Genomic DNA, 24968 nt, shown 5'->3' with positions numbered 1-24968 from the left:
AGAATGAAGAGTTTGATTATTGCTTCTGATGAAGCAGGCTGTCATTCTTGTTAGTTTGTCTGGTAAGTCACATTTTAAATCTCTTACCTAAAGCCTGCTGTAGCCTAAAACAATAAGAATTCTAAACAAAAATGACACACTCAGTGATGGATTTGTAAATTCTTCTTGTTAAGTTGCAAGTTAAATACCGCCTCCTATTACCTCAGTGCTGGGTCAAAAAATGTTGACAAGAAGATAGTGCACATATTTCCAGAATAATGACATATGGCATACTTGTAGACAACTGCTTAACATCAGTTAGGTTTTTGTGTGTGGTGCACATGGGGTGGGCGGTGAAGATATCCGCCTGATGTCATCAGTGAGAGACCTGAATCATTTTGATGTTCAGGCATCAATTAAATTTTATGGGCCAGCTGACCTCTTCCTGTGGCTTTTCTCATGATCATATCTTTCCCCACAGCACATTTCAATCACTGGCTGAGTATTTCCAGCTTGTTCTGTTTTTATTTCAAAATTCCTCAGATTTCCTTCTGTCATTATTAAATTCAAAAATGTTTGCAATGATCAAATCTAGAACTCAATCCTGTAAGAAAACTTTCATAAATTTGAACTTGGGCCAGAAATGAACCATCTCATGATGACTGCACGTGTACAAGCACTGGAATTCCCTCCCTACCTCATTTTTCTTTGTTAATCAGCTCCTTAAAACCTATTACATTACCCAAGCTTTTGGTTACCTGACCTAATATTTCCTTATTTGACTCAGTTTCAGGTTATGATTTATAATGCTCCTGTGAAGCACCTTGGACATACTAACAAATGAACATATGAATTAGGAGCAGGAGTAGGCCACTCGGCCTTTCAAGCCTGTTCCGCCATTTAATAAGATCATGGCTGTTCTGATTGTAATCGCAACTCCACATTCCCACCCACCCCTATAACCTTTCACCCCCTTGCTAATCAAGAATCTATCTAGCTCTGCCTTAAAAATGTTCAAAGATTCTGTTTCCTCCACCTTTTGAGGAAGACAGTTCCAAAGACTCACGACCCTCCGAGAGAAAAAACTCTCCTCATCACTGTCTGAAATGGGTGACCCCTTAATTTTAAACAGTTACCCCCAAGTTCTAGATCCTCCCACACAAGGAAATAGCCTCTCCACATCCACCCTGAAAGGACCCCTCAAAAGCTTACATGTTTCAATCAAGTTGCCTCTTACTCTTCTAAATGCCAGTAGATTCAAGCCTAGTCTGTTTAACCTTTCCTCATAAGACAACCCACCCATTCCAGGTATTAGTCTAGTATGGAATGTTTTATTACGTAAAAGACACTATATACATCTAACTTGTTGTTGTTTTACAACATTGGTGGGCTACTGATCAATCTGAGTTGTGTAGATTCCTCTGTCTATTCCATTATTTAGAAATGCCGATTCAGATTTCCATCATTGAAATCATACAATTTTACAGCACAGAAAGAAATCGTTCAGTCCATCACTCTTGCACCAGTTGTCTGAAAAAGTTATTCATTTAGAACTGAAGAAGAGTCATATGGACTTGCAACATTAACCCTGTTTCTCTCTCCACAGATGCTGCCAGACCTGCTGAGTTCTACCAGGATTTTCTGTATTTATTATAGTAATTTACATAAGTTTAAAATTATCTCTGCTTCTCTATAGAAAGTGTAGGATCCTATATATTTTCTTAAAGGCTTAATCAACTTGGCTGCCCACTTTAAACATTTCTGTACCTGAACTTCTGAACCTATCCCTCTTCATCTTTTAAAGTTTTCCAATATAATTTTTCCTTTCTTTATCCTTCATCCCAAGTTCTCTTAGGCTACATTCCTTCATATTAAATTTCAACTGATTTCTATCTGCCCAATCTACCAACCTATATCCTCACATGTCGCTTACAGTTCTCTGCAAGTTAACCATTTCCACTATATTTGTGTTACCTGCATATAAATATTGATATTACACACCCATATCTAAGCCCAGATAATTTATCTAATTATATTGGGGCAAATTGGTTCCAAACCCATTTCCTTTGAGAGAATTGTTGTGAAACCAGGCTTTATGAAAAAACTACTTTATGAATTCTCTGGTTGGAAACCACTAACTGAACGCTTTAAAAGACTGAAGCCACATCCCAGTAACATGAAACCTCAGTCTCAAAGATGGCTGAACATTTGCATCACTGTACCTTCTACATTCCAAAGCCATTCAAATAGATACAACCTATTTGTAAAGCCTCACCAGGAACAATTGTCTTGATGGAGCATAAATGGAAGCTATCTCCCACCCCATTAGCAAAGCATTCAGATAGTCACCTGATACTCAACTGGGTGGTGACAAACAATTAGGCATAATCACTTGGTCAATGACACTCAAGCTATAAAAGGATTGTTCTGAAATGTAATATAATCATGTAAGCCATGCAACAGGAATCCACTAGCCATGACCATCTTTGGGTCACTGGACAGCTGTAGAGAGGATCATAAACCTTTATATGTTTAAGTAACTGATTTTTTTCTGCAGACCAGCAAAAGCAAATGAGACGCTGAAGAAGCAAGACCCTCTGTCTCTCTCTCTGAATCCAACTTGTAAGTTTTGAACCCTGTCTGCTCTTTATAGTCATATGCTGCAAAGATTTTAAAAAGAATTCAACCCAGCTACTGCTGTCTCCAGAAGAACAGATAACTCATCTACATCTTTAAATTCCCTTGACACCAAAAGCAGCAGGACCACCAAACCTAGCCAAGTTATCAACTTACAAGAAGCGTATCACTATAATCTTTATTGGACTTTAAAGTATCATTTAATCTATCCTCTACTCTGTAACTTAGTGATGTCTATGTGGACTTCAAGTGTGCATGTGTTTGTGTTTGCTTGTGTTTGTATGAAAGTTGGAACTTTTTTATTATTTTACTTAGACCAGGTTAAGTACAATAAATACTAATCCTTTAAAAAAAAACTCAAGGAAACCTGCCTGTGTGTGTCTTTTATAGTCACAGTGTACAAACAGTTAAACTCTCATTGAATTGGCAACCATATCCATTTAAGAAAAACTTAAGAAGGGTTCAGAAAGAAAGGGGAGCCATTCTATCCCTCCTCACCTGATTGAAACAGAAGGCACATCACAGGAATGCACAGATGCAAATCCAAAGACCTATTGATTACAATTTTTAAATAATGTATAAATTCTTAGGTGGGGTGAAAAGAAAACTTCCCAGCCACTCAATTCTTGCTCTGGTTAAAAAAGAGAGTACTTATATAAAAATAACTTGAAGGGAGCTCTGTGTATAGTTTGCGATTAGTGGGTTTTACCTGCATTCAATCTCAATGGGCGTATGGTAGTCACAAAGAGTGCCTTTGTGTAAATGTCTCTAGGCCATCCATTTTTTTCTGAAAACTACAATTAATGTTAGTCTGGAGGCACTTATCACAAATAGTGTGTGTGAGCTGTTCACTAACCTTGCAGACTTGTAAACTGATAATTAGCAGGATGTTGACTAATGGATGAAAGTTTATTACCAGTACCCAATAAAAATATAAATACCACATTGCATTGTCACTCAGTTCCTTTCCCAAAAGTACGGGTTCTTTCATTTTGAAAATAAATTACTTTTAGCAATCAAAGTAAAAGATTAGACAGAACAGATTCCCTCCCCATGCCCATTCTTCCTCCTTTCTGAGACATATTTGGGTCATATTAAAATAAAAATTCAAATGTAAGCAGATATAAACTAAATAATTGTGGAATGTCTGTAAGATCTCATGAATGATCTTGAAGTCAGTAGTCTAAGAAATCAGGCAATCCAATCATTCATAGGTTACAAAGACATTTAGATTTTACAGCCAGTATAAAAGAAGTTTGTCCTTTTTGAGCCTTATGGAAGATATTAGAAGTAGCTGTTATCTACTAACGTCACCTTTCATTATACATAGATTATTAACTTGTCATGAGAACATGCTATTATGTCAGCTTTCCCAAGACAAGCATTAACTGTTATTCAATCATGAGTTTGTTTTTGCCAGGAGATAAATATTGATGAGCAAGGTGACTACTTTTCTGTTCCAGGCTAAAACTGATGATACCTTGGAATACAATTCCCAATATAGCAGTTAAAATTCCAATTCCATGTAATAAAAATGAAGTTTGACTTATTTAATCACTATAATCAGCTGATCTGAAGTGGAGAGGCATCTGGCTCTTATAAACCTCTTCATTTTGAAAATGCTACCCTTCCCTTCAGAACACCTATCTCCTTAACAACCTCCAAAGTCATGCATCCCTATGTGAAGAGCTTCCCCATTGCCTTTCACCAGTTTGAGCCTGTGGCCCTTTGTCTCACTGTCTGACTAAATTTGAGCTCGTATGCTAAATTCACCTTTTCTACCAGGTCATCACTCAACCCCTTCCTTTCAGGGCTGAATTGCCCACATTTCTTCTATTAACACATTCTTCTGATATGAGGGATTGATCTTGTGGCACTTCAGTGCACTATCTCCTGGCCTTAAATGTCTCCTGCCAGCTTGTGACAAAAATTGAAAAGATCATTTGAAGCAGAGTCCATTGAGCACTGTGCAGTTTTGCATTATATCCTCCAAGTTTGTTATTTGCTGATTTACTTTGCTGTGGAACACAGGATGACCAACCAGATTCACACACTGCTAGAGTTCAGATATCAAAACAACTTTCATTCCTTCAATGTGCAGCTCGTCAGTAAATGACAATTGCTAGTTTCAAAGGTTTTCCATTTTTGTCACGTTTTGTACCAAAAACTGCAAAACATGAAAATAAATGGAATGTATCTTGGAAAAGTACCATGGTAGGATTTCCTTTGGAAAGATATGTTTTAGATCTTGACTATTCGACCCTGAGGGCCTATCAAAATGTACGAAATCTCTCTACCTTTCGATATATGTCTCCACTCTAGGCTCGAGATGGAGGGTGTTGTCCAACATGATAAAAGAAGAAAGCATTGATGCTTGTACCTTTTAAAGGGAAGACATTTCTGAGGACATGTCTGTCGGAGTCCATTCAAGTCAGGAATTTATACATGAAGAAGAAATAGATATTCTGCTGATTAAAAGGATAATGCAAATAAACCCATTGGTATTGCTACCTGTGATCATTGAACTCTTAGGACAAATCGAGCAGGAGGTCAATAAGAACCATTTGCAAGGTGCAGGTTTAGGTGTCAGCTAGTTTACAGAACTCTGTACAATGGGAAACTGATAATCCGACTGAAAAGTTTCAAATATAAGGAAGCACTTGTGGGATAAACCAGCAAGAAATTTCTCAATCTAACATTCCAGGAATTGAAAGTTTTCAAAATATTAAAATTATAGTGCATTTATTGTGTTCAAAGAAAATCCTCTGAGATCTCAGAAATGTCAAACTGACAGGAAACAATGAGTAATTGTTTGACGGAATTGACTTCTATTATGAGACAACCATTTGGACTAAGTAAAGTTGGATTATGGTCTTCTGGGATGTGTTCTACTCTGCTTTTTCTGTCATAAGGGAAAATTGGCATGGTCTTTGCAGCATTGGCAGATTCAGCAAGTAGTGGTTGTTCCTAATTTTCAAGCAAAGCCTTCTACGATAGAATAAAAATATTGATGTGTTGCACGGATCCATCTCTGTGACTCAATATTATTGTCCACTCAGCCTGCTGAGGTTTTCATGCAAGCATGTGCAAACATTTTGAGTTGCATGCAGCTATGCATAGATGTGAACAGATATTATGGTGCATCTGCACGTTTTGTTTTGCCGTGAATTGTCAGTGATACAATAAGCAATATCTTGCTAACCCGTGTGTCACTAAATAGGGAAGCTTGATGCTATGGCTTATGAAGTGGGCTGGAGATTTTGTCTGGATACAAAGTGAGTCAAATATCAACAAACTGCTGGCAAAGCAACATGTGGCCTGCTCTGTAAACCAAGTGTGGAGCCTCTTTTCCACTTTTGTTTCTTCCACAGATCTGTCTTATGCTCTGTCCTTGCCTTAAAACATGAGTATGCAATCAAGGCATGTGAGTAACATGTCCAACATTTGAGAGAACCCACTCCCAATATCACAGAAAGAATCAAAAGCATTTTATGTGTCTTCTGAATTGGATTGATGAGTTGCAGATTCCTGTTCAGCTTGTCTGTTGTCTATTGTCAGTTTGCCTGTTAGTGTTTCTGGTATTACTCTGCCTTCTGCTGGATAATTTAATAATGTACTAGGAAATCCAAACAAGATACAAGGTTGTGTTTTGTTATTTGAACTAAGAACTTAACTGCTTAAGATAACCCAATGCTCCAAGTTCCTGTGACAAGTTAAATAGAGACACATTTAACCTTTTCAGAACCAGTAATCAGTATAACTGTATGTACATTCATACAAAGTTATCTATTTCACCTGAGTTCATTTTTAAAACCTATTTCAGATAAATTGCTGACAGATGACTCCTCGAGTATTTACTTATTTACTTTTTAAAAATACTTTTTTCCCTCTGATCTTCAGTCAAAGTATCAGGTGACATGTTCTTTGCAAATATATTTTTTGTTTTTTAGTGATTACCCTAAAGTAAAATAATAAAGATAAACTTCCAAGTTATTTGTACCAAAAATTACTTGACAATTTATCCCTGTACATTCTTATTGTATAACTGTGCCACTCCCATGCGACTATGATATAGTAGGTGGGCACAGAAATATGGATGAAAATCATTTCTAGAGATGCCAATTAATGACTTCTCTGATTTCACTTCAATTTTAACAAGTGCAGTTTTTTCCCCCTGCATCTGATGTAGACAGTCTGTGATATCAGATGATTTAGTGAGATGGTAACTCAGTAATGTGAATCTCACTGGTGACAGCAATCAGAATCTAATGGCACTGTGTGAAGATGCAAGAGCACACCTTGGATGTCTTGTCTGATTTGCAAACACTTTTTGATCAAGGACTTGACTGTCCTGACCATATATTCTGGCAGTCCATTTGAACGAGGATATTGGACCGATGATGTGATGTGGTTATTGGACCATGGTTCACCCATGTTTTCCATTGTATTGTGGACTGTTCCCCAATCCCATTTCTACTAGGGCACCAGAAAAACTAAAGATGGCACTAACAGTGCTGGCCACTGCTACACCTGAGGTGTCTTGAAGCTTCTGCACAATGGGGAACTTTGAGTGATCATCAGCATTGAGCAGATAATCTTGTCTGCTCACTGTGAACAAATTTGTAGCTACCTTGGTCCATAGCGATGATGATATGTCATGTGTTGGAGAGAATCTAGCTTGGTGTGACTGACAGGCATCACAAGATCTTACCACCCTGATCAAAGTCGTTGCTGATTCTGGGCCAGAACACTGACTCAAAAGCAAGTCATCTTGTTTTCTCTATTTTGTCAAGGACAACACCACTGATTGCTGGTGATCCATCGGGCTTCTGGGTACTGGCTGCTATGAGCTGGAACCCAAAGAGATATTCCAGGACATATAATTTCTTCTGCATCATTGGCGCAGTAAGAGTATCTGGATTGATTCTTTGGCTGTGCATCTGTTTTGAATGCTGTGATAGCTTGATAGCTTGCTACTCTAGGTCCACAACTGCGTGTTCTTGGAAGCATAATTCAATCCTCTGCCTAAATAGCCTGAACTCTCCTGGGACATTGGAATCTTTCCTTGTATTCCTAGAAATCTTGCTGCCATTGCCACAGCCTTCTGTTCTTTTCTCCCCTAAGGATTAACTGTTGCTTTAAAAGCTGTAGTGAACTGTGATAGCTGCAGAGCTAAGGAGGGGCCACACCCTAAGCTGTGCTGCTGCAGTGCAGGTTTTTAGTTTGCAGGTAGGATAGGCCCTGGCATCGGGATCACCGAATGATTTGCAAATGTTGCAATGGCAGAAAGGACTCTGTGCCAAAGCATGACACTGTGATGAACTCTGTGGCTGAAACTGCTGTTACTTTTACTTTGTCATCACAGCACAAAGATGGGACTGTGCTCAATTCCGCTACTTACACCGTTGTTCCCCTATATGAAAGCAATGATCCAGTTGCAGCGCTTCAGGTAGTAGGGCTTCTGATTTAAATAATTGTTTTCAGCTGCTGATCAGTTCTTTTAGTTCAATCCTGCTGCCACCATGTTGTATTATCTCTAGCTAGAATAATATAAATGAAACTGAAGGCAGGCACAGAGATTGAACACATCTTTAATAGAAGCTTATTCCTCCTGTTGCTACATGTGCAGGCTAACTAACTAAGATGGCTGCTGCATCACGTGACATAGCATCACATCCTATGATGACATAACTATTTTCATAATCATTTATTTAAATCAGAATACTTTACATATTAGCAAGTACAATATCAGAACAGGGTCCTCAGAAGGCTGGAGGATTTTTGTGAGGCTTTGAAGGTAACGAAAGTTCCACCTGGCTTGCACAAATATCTTTAAAATGTCTTACCTGTAGTGATAAGGACCTCAGTCAAGATTTCCAATGCCTGTAGAAAATGGGGCAAACATGCACTGTGTATGCCCACCCATTTCTCCATAAAAACTGGAGTAGCAATCTGATCTGCACATGAAAACAGCCTCCCACCCGCTTTAGGTGAAAGTACTGGTCACACGCAAGAAAAGTGAAAACGAGATCCAATTTTGTTCCCAGAAATTTTATGAAGCTCCTTGCCTCAAAGATTAAAATGGCCATAAACACAACTATGCCATCCTTTTATTTTTAAAAATTGGCTGTAAGGTCCCCACATTAATCCAGTGAAAGACTGCACTATACGCAATTGTAAGGTCACAGGTTTGATTCTCAGTTGGTACAGGTTTAGGTGATCTCAGCCTGGGCAGTGGCAAGGCTGCAGCCATTGATGGCCCCGAGTTACTCAGGGTAAAATCAGCCTAGGCTTCCACAAATGATTGCCATACAGCAACCCCTGCTGGAAGTGCACAGATGATAGATGAGAATGGGATCGGGCTCAGCTGTGGTATCCTCTGCAGTCGGATAGCCTGCTAACACTCAATGTCAAGACACATACATGAGTAATGGCTGCTTGGGTGAGGTACCAGAGAATAAGGAGTCAATGCCCTAAGGAGGAGAGGGGAGGGAGAACATTTGCAAAAGAAAGAAAATTCACTTTAAAATACCACAAAAAAAATCCTGTGATGCAATGAGTGAGCTGAATAAATGCAAATATGAAACATCTAACAGAGAATGCTGGAAATCTATTGTAGATGAATTAATTTAATGAGCAAAGTTGGTTAACGTTCAGGAGCTGAATATTTATACTCAAAAAATCAGCCTTTCTCTCTGATGACCAACATGATGCATTTCTACATTACTCTTCAAATTCCCCCACACTTGCAATTTCTTTCCAACTTTGCGGGTACAAAGAATTTTTCAATTGAAACCACAATTTTGATGGGCCAGTTTTCACCTTACTGCTTCTCACTGAATAAACAGTAGATTAGTAATGATTTGAGCATCGTGCATACTCAAAGATGACAGCAATTTAATTAAATTACTCGTAATGGTTTTCATTTACCAGCATTTTCAATAATACATCACATAAGATTCACATCTCGTAACAGTTGTCAGAACTGCCAATAAGGTAAATGAGATTTTTATTTATTTTTCATGAAGGCACTGAACCACTTGCACTCTTTTCAATAGCATATTAAATTTAATAAATGTATTTAACAAGCCATTATTTATCACAAAGAAAATCTGTTTAATAAACAAAATCGCAAACAATATGGTCAGCTAATAATATTCCTAGAAGGTATTATTGCCAAAGGGAACTTTACTGGGGCAATTTGAAAGTTTTAAAAAAGAAACTCAATCCGCCAGCTATCTAGTGGCGAAATACATTGCTGCATTATGAAGGCCAAGTTCAATTTCATTAAAAAAATGTTTCCCAAGAATTTCTTTTACAGAGTCCCTTACTTCTCTCCTGAATCATGTACAACTACAGTGTGGGAAAAATCTACCCTGTTAAAATCCACATTTTCACCACTTGGCTGATGGCATTTCACCTTCTTTTGACATTCGTGCTGACTGAGGGCAAAAGACAGTGGCAACTTAGATATATTATTTGCAGGCCTTAATTGCAGCAACGGTTTTCAAGCCAGTGCTCTGATTAATATGACCTTGTAGGGGCCAGTTTACTGGGAAATCTGTCAACAATGTAGCTAGCAGATCAGCAGCAAAAGGTACATTGTCACCACCCAAGTAGAGAAAAACTGTAGCTTGACAAAATGAATTTCCTCACTGCACATTTCAAGATCATGAGTTCCTAATTTTGTTTGGGAAGTTTTTTTTTAAGCGAGCTTGGTTTCTCCTTTAAATTGATGAAAGTGGCAAAAACATTCAGATGGCAAAATCACAAAAATATTACAATTCCAACAAATATTAAAACCTGTTTCAAAAGCAACCAACTGATATGGAGCTTCATCTGAAATCCTAAAGATGGAAGATGGCGCCTTCATGTGGTAATTATGGTTTTATGTAATGTGTAGTATACTTTTAAGAAGGATGTTGTAAAGGAAGACCACATGATCTTATGTAATCAATAGAGGAGTAGTGTGGGCTACCTCTGTAGTTAGTAATCAGTAGTATGGAGATAGGGTTTGAGTTGAAAGCACACATCTTAACCCTTTGTAAATAAACAGAATGTGTTCCACCTAAGAAGTGCCTGCTGATCAAATCTGTCTATCATACAAACTTGGCCTTCCCACAACAAGCGTCCAATTAGGATCCATAAGTCCCAACAAACCGGTGACTAGGATCCAACAAATTGGCGATGAGGAAAAACAATAAAAAACGAAGATAAAGAGAAGATAAAATAAACTGGATTCAAGAATAAAACAAGTTAATGGAAGAAATCAAGAGAAACAAATTTGGGCTGTATCTAGCATGGTAATTGTAAATAGAATTTCCATCCTAATCATTGAAGCAATCCTCTCACAGAATGCCGCAATTCAGAAGAATCAATCCTCAGCCACGGATGATTGATATAATTATATTGGATGCCTCACATTCCATGCAAATGACATTACGGGGAAAGAGAAGAGGTGAGCGATCCTCTTATCTACATGTGAAGGTAAAGCCTACGGCTTGATTCGAAGTTTGATGGCACCCAGTGCCCCAGGCTCAAAAAGTTTGATAAATTGGTGGATCTTGTAAAGGGTCATTATCAGCCAAAGCCCTCGGTAACAATGCAACGGTTCAAATTTAACTCAAGAAATGGAGCCCTGGGGGAGACAGTTGCTTGCTTTGTGGCAAGTTTGAGACACTTAACAGAACATGGTAAGTTTGGTACATCTTTAAATGACGTGCTTAGAGATTGTTTAGTGTGCAGTGTGAATGAGGACACAATTCAGAAGAGATTACTATCTGAAACAAATTTGGATTTTAAGAAGGCGCTAGAAATAGCACTGGCCATGGAAAGAGCAATAGGAGATTCAAAAGCCATAAAGGGAGTGCAAAATGGCACTGTCCTCCACATTGTCAGGAAGCCCTAGCCAAAAATAGTGCGAAAATGCAAGACTCACTTGAGAAGTGGTAAACAACCACAGCTAGCAGAAAAATAAAACAAAATGACTTGGCAGTGAAAACAAAGAATAATTGCAACAGAGGTGGAAACAAACAACCTTATAACAATTGGCAGTTTTATTGTCATCAAAACGGACACATAATGAGACATTGCAAGGAAAGAACCAGGCTGCCCTTCAAACAAAAGAAAAAACCCAGGGATATCTACAATGTAGAAGAGCCTGAAGTAACAAATTCAGATATTTATTCATTATTTAATTTGAAGGATGGAAAGACAAAACCAATACGTGTAACAGTGAAGGTAAATGGCAGACCTATTAGAATGGAAGTGGACACAGGAGCTTCCACTACAGTAATTAGCGAGCACACCTTCAAATATCTGAATTATGGTTAAGATAAATTAAATTGGAAGCAACTGATGCCAAATTAAAAACTTACCCAAGTGAAGACATCCAAGTCAAAGGCATAAGCAGAGTTACTGTCCGTTACGGGAGCCAATTGGTAAAATCACCTTTGATGGTCATAGCAGGTGAGGGGTCAAGTCTCCTGGGATGAAACTGGCTGAAGGAGATTAAGTTAAAATTTTCCAGCTGAGAGCAAGTGCGTTACCAGAGCTACTACAAAAATATGCCTCAGTCTTCAAGGATGAACTTGGGAAGATCCATGGCTGCAAGCAAAAATTCATGTGGATCCAGAGGCAAACTCATGATTCATGAAGGCAAGACCAGTACCTTATGCACTTCAGGAAAAAGTTGACACCAAACTGGGCAGATTAGAGAAACTGGGCATTATACAACCTGTGCAGTTCTCAGAATGGGCAGCGCCTATAGTCCCCATCTTTACACTTGATCAAAGCATTTGAAATTGTGGAGGCTACAAATTGACAATTAATAAAGTGGCTAAGCTGCACAGACACCTCGTACCCAAAATCGAAGACCTGTATGCCAAGCTGTCAGGTGGAATCCCCTGCGCAAAGCCTGATATGTCATGCTTATCAACAGTTGGAGTTAGAGAAGGCCTCCCATGAATTTGTCACAATTAATGCCCACAAAGGGTTGTACCAATATCCTTGATTCCCTTTCGGCATTTCCCCAGCTTGCTCCATATTCCAGAGAACAATGGAATGTTTACTGCAGAGACTGCCCCACATTATAGTTTATTTAGATGATGTTCTGGTGACAGGACTCACTGAAAAGGAGCATTTGGCGAACTTAGAAGTCTTAAAATGTTTCTTGCAGGCTGGAATGCATTTAAAAAAAGAAAAGTGCATGTTCCAAGTGAGGGAGGTAATCTATTTGGGTCAGCTGGTAGATTCACAGGCCCTCCACCTGGTTGAGGAAAAAGTGAGAGCCATAAGAGAGTCACCTGCACCAAAGAACACCTCCAAGCTCAAATCATTGTGAGGAATGATCAATTATTATGGGTAGTTCTTACCCAAGTCATCTACACAACTGGCACCCCTGTATTCTCTACTCAAGAAGAACCAACGTTGGTCTTGGCAGACACCACAGAAAGAAGTCTTCATAAAGGTGAAACAGTTGTTGCAATCGTCCAAACTATTAGTACATTATGACCAGAGGAAAGAATTGGTGTTGACATGTGATGCATCTGATCCCTACAGAGTTGGAGCAGTGCTTTCCCATTGAATGAATGATGGCATAGAACAGCTTATAGGATATGTATCAAGAACACTCACCACAGATAGAAAAAGAAGACTTGTCAGTCATCTTTGGTGTCAAGAAATTTCAGCAGTACTTATATGGCCATCATTTTACTATCATTTCAGACCACAAGCCATTGCTAGGATTGTTCAGCGAGGACAAGGCTATACTACCTATAGCCTCAGCAAGAATACAACAATTGGTGTTGATCCTGGCAGCGTACGAGTATGCTTTTGTACATAGGCCTGGAAATCAGGTTGCAAACGATGATGCACTGAGTCGCTTGCCCTTATAAGAAAAAGATAAGGATGTCCCAGTTCCACAAGAGCAAGTTTTATTGTTAAATTTCTTAGATTCATCACTGGTATGTACAAGGCAGGTCAGAGACTGGTCAAATTGAGACCCTGCCTTATGCAAAGTACTAGAACAAGTGCTTCACTGTTGGTCACAAGAGCAGGTATCTCTTGAAATGAAACTGTACTTTAACAGAAGACATGAAATAATCAGCCAGGATGGTATTTTATTGTGGCGAGCATGAGTGATTGTTCCTCCAAAGGGAAGAAAGCCATTGTTAATAGAACTACATAGTGCACACACACGAATTTCCCAAATGAAGATCATAGCACTCAGCTAGCTCTGGGGACCTGGGACGGATGGAGAAATAGAGAGCTTAGTGAAGAATTGTGTGCAGTGTCAGCAATTGCAAAAGTTACATTCAACAGCTCCATTACACCCTTGGGAATGGCCAGGAAGGCCATGGGTATGATTCAACATTGACTATGTGGGACCTTTCCTGGGAACAATGGTTCTGTTCATTGTTGATACCCACTCAAAATGGATGGACATATATGAGGTGAAGTCACCAATATCTTCTGCTAGAATTGAGAAGCTACGTCAAAGTTTCGCCATTAATGGACTAACAGAAGTAGTTGTATCTGACAATGGCACGGCATTTACAAGTTCTGCGTTTCAACGGTTTATCAGCCTCAACTTATGTAAAAACTTCACCATAGCACCCTTCCTCAAAATGACTGGCTGAAAGAGCAGTTCAAACATTCAAGTCAGGCATGAAAGAGTTAACTGGAGATTCCTTAGCAACTAAGCTAGCATGCTTTCTTTTTCATTATAGCACCATCCCTCACATAACAACAGGTGTCACACCTGCGGAATTATTGATGAAACGCCATCTCAGGGTGAGCTTAATAATGCCGAATTTAGGAGGGAAGATGGAAAGGAGTCAGGGAAGTCAGAAAACTAGACATGGCTGGCATAGCTGTGACAGGAAGTTTACCGTGGAATATGTGAAGAACTTTGGAGAAGGACCAAAGTGGCTACCAGGTGAAATAAGTGCCATGACTGGACCTCTATCTTACCATGTGAAGGTGGAAGTACAAGTGATATGAAGACATGTGGATCATCTAAAGAAGAGAGAAACAAATCACCAAGAAATGATTCCAATGGTGTTCACGACTGAGTCAACATTTCCTGTTAAGAGAACTTAATCTAGTACAGATGTGTCAGATGTGTCTGTTGTACCTGCAAGAGTTGAGGAAACAGATTTGCAGGTGCCCGCTGATAAACCTGATGTTCAGAAAACTCCAGAAAAGGAGGTTCCTGATAAAGTACCTGAAGATGTAGAGCTGAGACATCCTACACACATGAGGAAACCCCCAGAAAGACTGACTTTGTAAATTACTTAATTGTGTAAATAATTTGCTATTTTGAGAAAACTGTACTTGTAAATGTAAAATGTGTCCAAGTAAAAGGGGAGGGATGTGGTCATTATGGTTTTACATAATGTGTAGTAGACCTTTAAGAAGGATGTTATAAAGGAAGATCACATGATCTTATGTAACCAAAAGAAGAGTAACGCAGGCTACCCCTGTAGTTAGTAGTCAGTTGTATGGAGATATGGTTTGAGTTGAAAGCACACAGGCGTAGCTGCTGAGTACCTTTATAATAGGACGTGTTCCACCTAAGAAGTGTCTGCTGATCAACTCTGTCTATTGCACCAACTCAGCCATTCCACAACAAACATGCAACCAGAATCCATAAGTCACAACAAACTGGTGACTAGAATCCAACACTTCAATATTCAACAACTCCATTATCATTATGTTTTGTGACTATCTGGATAGATGAAGGTGAACTAGATATATCATGGTCTTTTTTCAGCTACCAGTTGCTTTGTTCCTACATCAGTGATGGTAGTAATAGGAAATCAGAATAGAATTCCTCTTTACACTCATATAATGCAAATCTGATACAGTACAGTCAAATCAGTGGTGTCAAAAGATAGATAATTATCAAAAGTCATGTCCATTTGGGAAAAAGTTTTTTTTTTAATTCATTTACAGGATGTGGGCTTCACTGGCTGGGCCAGCATTTATTGCCCATCCCCAGTTCCCTTGAGAAGGTGATGTTGAGCTGCCTTCTTGAGCTTCTGCAGTCCATGTGGTGTAGATACACCCACAGTGCTGTTAGGAAGGCAGTTCCAGGATTTTGACCCAGCAACAGTGGAGGAACAGTGATATATTTCCAAGTCAGGATGGTGAATGACTTGGAGGGGAACTTCCAGATTGTGGAGTTCCCATCTATCTGCTGCCCTTGTCCTTCTGGATGGTACTGGTCGTGAGTTTGGAAGGTGCTGTCTAAGGAGCCTTGGTGAGTTCCTGCAGTGCATCTTGTAGATGGTACACATTGCTGCTAATGTGCATTGGTGGTGGAGGGAGTGAATGTTTGTGGATGTGGTGCCAATCAAGCAGGCTGCTTTGTCCTGGATGGTGTCAAGTTTTTTGAGTGTTGTAGGAGCTGCACTCATCCAGGTGAGTCGGGAGTATTCCATCGCACCCCTGGCTTGTGCCTTGTAGGTGGTGGACAGGCTTTGGGGAGTCAGGAGGTGAGTTACTCATCACAGGATTCCTAGCCTCTGACCTGTTCTTGTAGCCACAGTATTTATATGGCTGGTCCAGTTCAGTTTCTGGTCAATGGTAACCCACAGGATGTTGTCAGGGGGATTCAGTGATGGTAATGCCATTGAGCGTCAAGGGGCGATGGTTAGATTCTCTTGTTGGAGATGGTCATTGCCTGGCACTTGTGTGGTGCGAATGTTACTTGCCACTTGTCAGCCCATGCCTGAATACTGTCCAGGTCTTGTTGCATTTGGACATGGACTGCTTCAGTATCTGAGGAGTTGCGAACGGTGCCAAACATTGTGCAATCATCAATGAACATCCCTAGACCTGACCTTATGATAGAAGCAGCTAAAGATGGTTGGACTGAGGACGCTACCCTAAGGAACTCCTGCAGTGATGTCCTGGAACTGACCTCACATAACCACAACCATCTTTCTTTGTGCTAGGTATGACTCAACTTGATATCAAGGGCAGTCACTCTCACCTCTCTTGGGTGTTTAGCTCTTTTGTCCATGTTTGGACCAATGCTGTAATGAGGTCAGGAATGGCCCTAGCAGAACCCAAATTGGACGTCAGCGAGCAAGTTATTGTTAAGCAAGTGCCGCTTGATAGCACTGTTGCTGACCCCTTCCAGTACTTTACTGATGATCAAGAGTGGCCTGATGGGGCGGTAAGTGGCTGGGTTGGATTTGTCCTGCTTTTTGTGTACAGGATATACTTGGGCAATTTTCCACATAGCCGGGTAGATACCAGTGTTGTGGCTGTACTGGAACAGCTTGGCTAAGGGCGCGGCAATTTCTAGAGCACAAGGCTTCAGTACTATTGCTGGAATATTGTCAGGCCCCATAGCCTTTGCAGTATCCAGTGCCTTCAGCCATTTTTGATATCATGTAGAGTGAATCAAATTGGCTGAAGACTGACATCTCCAGAGGAGGCCGAGATGGATCCTCCATTCGGCATTTCTGGTTGAAGATTGTAACAAATGCTTCAGTCTTATCTTTTGCACTGCTGTGCTGAGCTCCCCCATCATTGAAGATGGGATATTTGTAGAGCCTCCTCCTCCAGTGAGTTGTTTAATTGTCCACCACCATTCACAGCTGGATGTGCCAGGACTTCCGAGCTTAGATCTGATCCATTGGTAATGGGATTGCTTAGCTCTATCTTTCACTTGCTGCTTATGCTGTTTGGCACACAAGTATTCCTGTGTTTTAGCTTCACCAAGTTGACACCTCATTTTTAGATATGCCTGGTGTGGCTCCTGGCATGCCCTCCTGTACTCTTCATTGAACCCATTAAACCAGGGCTGATCCCCTGCCTTGATGGTAATGGTAGAGTGGGGGATATGCCGGGCCATGAGGTTACAGATTGTGTTCGAGTACAATTTTGCTGCTGCTGATGGCCCACAGCGCCTCATGTATCCCCAGTCTCAAGTTGCTAGATCTGTTCAAAATCTATGTCATTTAGCATGGTGGTAGTGCCACATAACATGCTGCAAGGTATCCCAGGGCAACTCCCTCCCAAATGTATACCACCATGCTGCCACTTTCGCAGGGTCTGTCCTGCTGCTAGGTCAGGACATACCCAAGGATGGCGATGGTGGTGTCTGGGACATTATCTGTAAGATATGATTCCGTGAGGATGACTATCTCAGGCTGTTGCTTGTCTAGCCTGTGAGACAGCGCTCCCAATTTTAGAACAAGCCTCCAGATGTTAGTAAGGAGGAATTTGTAGGGTCGACGGGGTGGAGTTTATCATCTCCGGTGCATAGGTCAATGCCGGGTGGTCCGTCTGGTTTCTTTCCTTTTTTTGAGACTTTGAGACTTTGTAGCAGTTGTGATACAACTGAGTGGCTTGCTAGGCCATTTCAGAGGACATTAAGATTCAACTACATTGCTGTGGGTCTGGGGTCACATGTAAGCCAGACCAGGACGGCAGATTTCCTTCCCTAAAGGACATTAGTGAACCAGATGGGTTTTTAAAACAATCAACAGTGGTTTCATGGTCATCATTAGACTTCTAATTCCAGATTTTTATTGAATTCAAATTTCGAAATGGGGTCCCCAGAGCATTACCCTGGGTCTCTGGATTACTAGTCTAGCGACAATACCACTAAGCCATCACCTCCCCTTAATAAATGGATTAGGGTGGGCAAGGATCAAATCTCGTTGCACAAAAATTTGTTGAGCAACATTACATTTACATTGAGTGCAATGTACATGGGCTAAGATTAAAATTGTTAACCCCTTGCTTATACGCCTGTGATAAAGACAGCCAAGACCATGGCCACCTCCACAGTCACTGGCAATGTTGTCTTCATCCTGACTTGAGGTGGAAGGTCTGCTTGCAAAGGTGGCAGATTTCAGAGAGCACCCCCTTGGTGATGTGGAGTTGTCACACATACTGTTCTGTGCTGAGGCTGAGATAGGAGAATTGCTCCCTGAACCCCTAGGTAGGCATGGCCTCCTCCTAAGAGTCCTTCTCCTGTTACTCCTCTCTCTTGAAGCAACTTGTCCTCTGCTGTGTTCCCTCTGCTCATTCTCCCTATCATGCTGCAGACCAATGGAGATGGAAACACCAGCAACCATGCCTGGGAACAGATGTTTTGAGTAGAATCCTTGAAGTGAAAACCAAGGCCTTCACCATGTGCCACACCACATCCTATATACTTCACAACTTTGAACAGCAGTACAAGCCATCAAACACTTCTATGAATTCAACCATAGCCAATAGAAGTCAACAAATAACCTCAAAATATTGGTGATCCCTTTAAATTACACTGGCAGGATGTCCTTCCTGCTGCTGACCACATGTTTAACTTTGTGAAGTTAAGAGAGAGTGTCAGCTGGACCTCTCAAGACAAAAATGGCACTGTGAAAGTCAAGTTAGTGCTACAAGCTGACTGGTGTCACAATCTGCTTGTTCTACATACTTCCACCGATGCTCCCAGTACCTGCACCAATGATCTATAAAAATGGTTTCTGACATAGTTCACACTAAAAGTGTGTGCATTTTGGATCTGATTCGCAACTGCCATGTTGCAATTACAGGTCTTGTGCAACCAAATTTTATGGCGTGTGTGTCTATAAAATATTCCTCTTGCAGGATGATTAACTAAAAGAACAGTCTGGAATCTAGCTCATCTGAAGCGGAAGCATGTTGTACTTGTTCATATTTATATATCAGCTTAAGGGGTGACTGCTTGCAATTGTTTAATTGCAAAGAAAGAATTAACGCTGAACAACAGGAATTGTAAATCAGGGTTGTAAATATAATGGTAGTTCATTAACTTTTACAAAGAGAAAAGAAAAACACCTTTTAGGTGCAGCCACATCATCAGAACTCCATGGACTGCATTTTCTGGCTGATGCGCCGGTGGCAGAATCTGCATGTCAGCACTTAAAATGTTGTGTGCTGATGTTGCGCAAACATCCTGACATCAGCACACAGCATCACAATATTTAGGTGGGCGGGTGCGCTACGCAACGCGACAGGCGCCCACCATTAATTAAAGGTCCTGTTAAGGCCCTTAACTCGGCAATTGATGCCGATTTTGAGGAGCCCGTGCGAACTTCGGCTCAGCACACGGGCCCAATGGGCAGGCGGGTAAGTGATTTTTTTAACAAACCTCATCCACTGGCAGGATAAGGTTTCATATCAGCTTTAAAAAAGTTTAATAAAGTATTTGTGTACTTTATTAACATGTCCCATCTCATGTGACATTGTCACATGAGGGGAACATGTTCATGATTTTTTTATTTTTCTATTTTTAAACTTTGAAAATCTTTCAGCGATCTCCTTGAGACACCACCTAACCTCAGGGAGATGTGCGCTCTTTAGCGCAATGTGCGAAAGAGTGCACTTTTGCATTTGGGGAAGCCCCTCCCGCCCGCACAGGAAGCGCACTTCTCATCGGGCATCACGCTGAGTGGGCCTTAATTGGCCCGCCCACTTAAAATGGCAGTGGGGCCTGTTTAGGCGGCAGCGATTGGCCACCCACCCGCCCGTTAAGGGCAAAATTCAACCCCATGAGTTATAGGTGAAGTGAAACCCTCTCTTTTTGCTTTGGTAGGAAATATCAGTCTGGAATTAATAACAAGAATTTTGTTTAAAAAAAAATTATCCTTCTCCATCAGTCCTGTTCGTTTCATGTTCCTTCATTTCATTGAGGAGTTGAACTGTTGGTACCCTACTTCATAAGCTCTCAGGTCTATTACTACACCGTTACCAACTCGCACTTGCAGAAACATGCAATGCAAAATATACTCGAGCTGAAGAGCGAAGGTTAAAGTCTAACAGCTCATACTCTTGCGAAACCTGAGCAACCAAATCTGTCAAATCAGAAAAAATATAGGGTAATGTTTCCAAATTCTTCATCAATTTATTTCAGATTTCTGCAATTTGTGTTTTTTTTTGTTAGAATTGGGGTGTGTCTGAACAATAGTCTTTGAGGATCACATCAGTCTAACCCAAGAAAAGACATAATTTCTCTCCTACCCATCACCACAAATTTGGTATGTCAGTGTGGGTCAATGCCTTTTGTCTTCACATTGGATATTTAATACATGAGGCACTCATCACCCTCGTCCAATATAGCACAATGCACCAATTTTATGAAGTGTCAACTATATTTCACTCTCCATGGAAAGTAACTACTCAACAGGAATATAACTGTGCAAAAATTTCAATAATTTTAATTGTTGAAAAGGAGTGAGTACAAGAAAATAAACACAAAGAATTCAGATGACATGTTGCGCCGTGATGCTTAAATGCTTCGTGATCACCATAACACCAAGATGAGATTTTCATTAGAGTTCTACCCACACGTGCATTAAAAACTATAGTGGTTTATTTTTAACTATACCACCACTTTCAAATGATTGGAAAAGCTTATAGTGGGATGTCTAGTTTGGCAATCTATTCGATAGCCTCCTGTGATGCCGAGTGGAGAAGTGAAATTCCGCCTGCAACAGATCGTGGTGTGTAGGCTGATGTAATGTGTTCCATGGTCTGGGATTCATGGATACAGTTGCAATTTGGGTCATCCTTCATCTTCCACTTATGGAACAGATGGTCACATTGTCCATGCCCAGTGAAGATTTGGTTGAGGGTTGTTCACTGTCTTTGAGGGAGGTTGGAGCCTGTTTCTGTGATGAGGTGTTGGTCCTCTATGTTCAACGAATTAAATTATTCCGTCTATCTGGATAGCAGCTTGTACCCAGTGGCAGGAGTATTAGCTGTTGTTTCCCTGAAGGGCCAATGCAATTTTAAATGCTTTCTTGGTAGGTTTTGCAAATCTTAGTGCGTGAGAAGGTTGGTATGCTCATGAGCTTTTCCCATCTCATAGAGCAAAATGGCATTGTGGCAAATGGCAGATGAGACAATGTGGAGCATCATCGGGAGCCACTCAGTTGGATTGTTATGGCACAGCCGATGGTAAATGCTGAATTGTTCAAATCCCAAAGGGAAACTTGAAACAACTGCCACAACTTGTTTTGCAATTTGTACAATTTTCAAGATGCATGCTTTGAATTCAGAAGTAATAAGACCACCAAGTCTTATGGGTTTTTACAAAGCTAGATTAAACATTTATTAATAAGAGAAATTACACCTACATAAGTCTACAAGTTACTACTATAATAACTTCTAAGTCCCCTTACATAATCTGACTCCCAGTTACATTTTGTTAAGACAACAGTAAGACACATAGATTTTAAAAGGCCCAGGCAAAGAACCATGATACCCTGACAATCGAGTTCAAAGTGAGGTTCCTTAACTTGAGTTGTTTGTAGAGAGCTGCTTGAGGCATAGATGCTGAAGGCATTTCATGCTTGTTAAATTCTAAGATGCCTATCCTTACACACAGCCTTCACTCCTTTATGCATATTTTCCCCTTTGAATGCAAATTCCCATTGTTTCACTGTGTCTTTGGACTTTACCTTTCTGATCATAAAAGTTTAGCATAGTACCCATTTTACCAGTAATCTTTGGGAAAAATAAACACACGGTTGAATCTTGCTGTCGGTGAGCAGGGGGCGGGGCCCACTCGCCGACGTGCAAAATGATTTGGGATGACGTTGGGGGGAATCCCTGATGTCATCCCACCCCAGTTAAATCTTCAGGAAGGCGGGCCCACAGCAAAATCAGCTGCGGGCCCACCAACTTGTCAATGGCCAATTGAGGCCATTGACAGGATCATTTAAACAAGTAAAGGACCCGTCTGTCCAACCTTAAGGTTGGCGGGCAGGCCAGGAGCCCCAGTGGGGAATAGTAAAAACATGAAACCTCATCTATCAGTGAGGTTTCATGTAGGGATTTAAAAAGTTTCATAAAGTTTTGGTGAATTTTACGAACATGTCCCATCTTTTTTTCTATTGTTAATGTTTTCACAACTGTCAGCGATCTCCCTGAGGCAGCACTTAGCCTCAGGGAGATGTGTGCTCTCTCGTGCGCATGCGCGAAAGAGCGCTATCTTGCATTTGGGGAAACCCCCCCTCCCCGCTCGCACAGGAAGCGCATAGTGCTTCCCGCCGGGCATCACGCTGGGTGGGTCATAATTGGCCCGCCCACTTAAAATGGTGTTGGGGCCTGCTTCTCTGGTGGGGATCGGCTCCCGCCCGCCAGAGATTGGGTTGGGCCCATCCGCCCATTAGGCAGAAAATTCTGCACACTGTTTTTGAACTTCACCTAGCTAGGTGACACATTTCACCCCTCCTTATGAAAAAAAATCTAGTCTGGTTTATTAAAATATGGAAATGTTGTCTTGACACCAATGTGAATTGAAAACATTTCAAACCTACCTCATCTTCTAAATCATCACATATTGACACACATGCCACTATATTACAATAAATTCCAATAATATTATGAAAATTATTATATATTCCTGACATCCCGCCTTACTGAAAAATGACCCATCATAATTTAAAAAGTCAGCTTCATTTTTATTAACCCATCTTATACAATCTCCTATACTTATCTATATACTTACACTATCACATTATCAGATGCATGCATTAACATTACTATATATATATATATATATATATATATAGGTATTTACAAATCCTTCGTATCAACAGAAATCATTCCAGTTCAGTGTCCAGGTTTTAGATGTCCAATTTTCCTTTTAAGCTTCAATTTTTGATAACGCATCTGCAATCAGATTTTCTCATCCTGCTACATGTATAATCTGTAGATTAAATGGTTGTAGTACTAAACTCCATCTGAATAGCCTTCTGTCTTGAAATTTGTCCAGAAACTTTAAAGGATTGTGGTCTATATAAACAATTGTTTCTGTCGAATTGTTTGCCACATGGATTTCAAAATGCTGCAATGCTAACACCAAACCCAAAGTCTCCTTTTCGATCATTGAACATATTCTCTGTTACATGAAAAATACCCTATCGGTTTCTCAATTCCATTTTCATCTTCTTGTAACAGTACGGCCCCAATGCCAATATCACTTATGTCAATGGCCAGGTTAAATTGCTTAGCGTAATTGGGTACTGCCAAGACTGGTGTCGTAGTTAATACGGTTTTCAAACTATCAAATGCTTTCTGACACTACTATGTCCATTGAAACTTCTTGTTTTTTTCAATAGTTCAGTCAGTGGAGCAACCACACTGCTAAAATTTGGTACAAATTTTCCGACAGAACCCATTCATGCCCAGAAATCTCAAAACTTCTCATTTTGTTGTAGACACTGGGAAATCCATGATAGCCTTGACTTCATATCTCTTGGAGCCATCTTACCATGTCCAATGATATGGCCTACTTATGTAACATGTGCTTTTGCAAATTCACTTTTAGCCAAGTTTGTCACCAAATTAGTTCTTGTAATCGAGTAAAAAATTCTTCCAGATGTTGTAAATGCTCCTCCCATGCAGGACTGAAAACTATCAAATCGTCAATATAAACAGCACAATTGCTCAGACCTGCAATTACTTTGTTAGTCTTTGAAATGTTGCAGGTGCATTTTTCATACCAAACGGCATGACATTAAGCTGATGCAATCCACCTGGCATCATAAAAGCTGATATCTTCTTTGCTCTGTCATGTAACAGTACTTGCCAATATCCTTTTAGCAAGTCAATCTTTGTGATGAACTTTGATTGTCCCACTTTCTCAATACAATTTTCCAATCGTGGTATAGGATATGAAACCACTTTTGTCACTGCATTCACCTTTCGATATTCCACTCAAAGTCTTTGTGTTCCCCCTGGTTTCGGTACTAGCACAATAGGCGAACTCCAGCAATTGCAACTAGACTAATGATATCATTTTGAAGAATGAATTTGATGTCTTTCTGTACTTGTGATAACTTTGCTGGATTTAATCTATATTGCCTTAGTGAAGATGAAACTTACATACATCATGTGTAGCTAAATTCATCCTTCCCAGCTTATTTCCACAAATAACTTTGCATGACCGCAATAGCTTTTCCAAATCACTTTGACAATTATCTGGAAGGTAACTCGATTTTACTTTTAAATTTTCAAGTACCCTCTCATTATCCAATTTGATTAGAGGAAAATCAATTTCAGAATCCTGCATTTCTACTTCTTTCTCATCATCTACCACCACTAGTATCTCCTTTTGGCCCTCTTCCCTGTCAAAGTACTTTTAAGCATATTTACATGACACACCCTCTGCTTCTTTCTTCTACCTGGAGCATTTGTTGAATAATTAAATAATTTACCTCACTTAGCTTCTTTTCAATCCAGTAAGGCCCATTAAATCTTGCCTTTAATGAGTCACCCAGTACTGGTAACAGAACTAGCACTTTCTCCCCAGCAACAAAATTATGAGCTGGAGCTTTCCTATTTGCTTTCATTTT

Source organism: Carcharodon carcharias, chromosome 7 (assembly GCF_017639515.1).
Source record: "Carcharodon carcharias isolate sCarCar2 chromosome 7, sCarCar2.pri, whole genome shotgun sequence".
Classification (NCBI taxonomy): domain Eukaryota; kingdom Metazoa; phylum Chordata; class Chondrichthyes; order Lamniformes; family Lamnidae; genus Carcharodon; species Carcharodon carcharias.
This window is presented reverse-complemented; position numbering follows the sequence as displayed.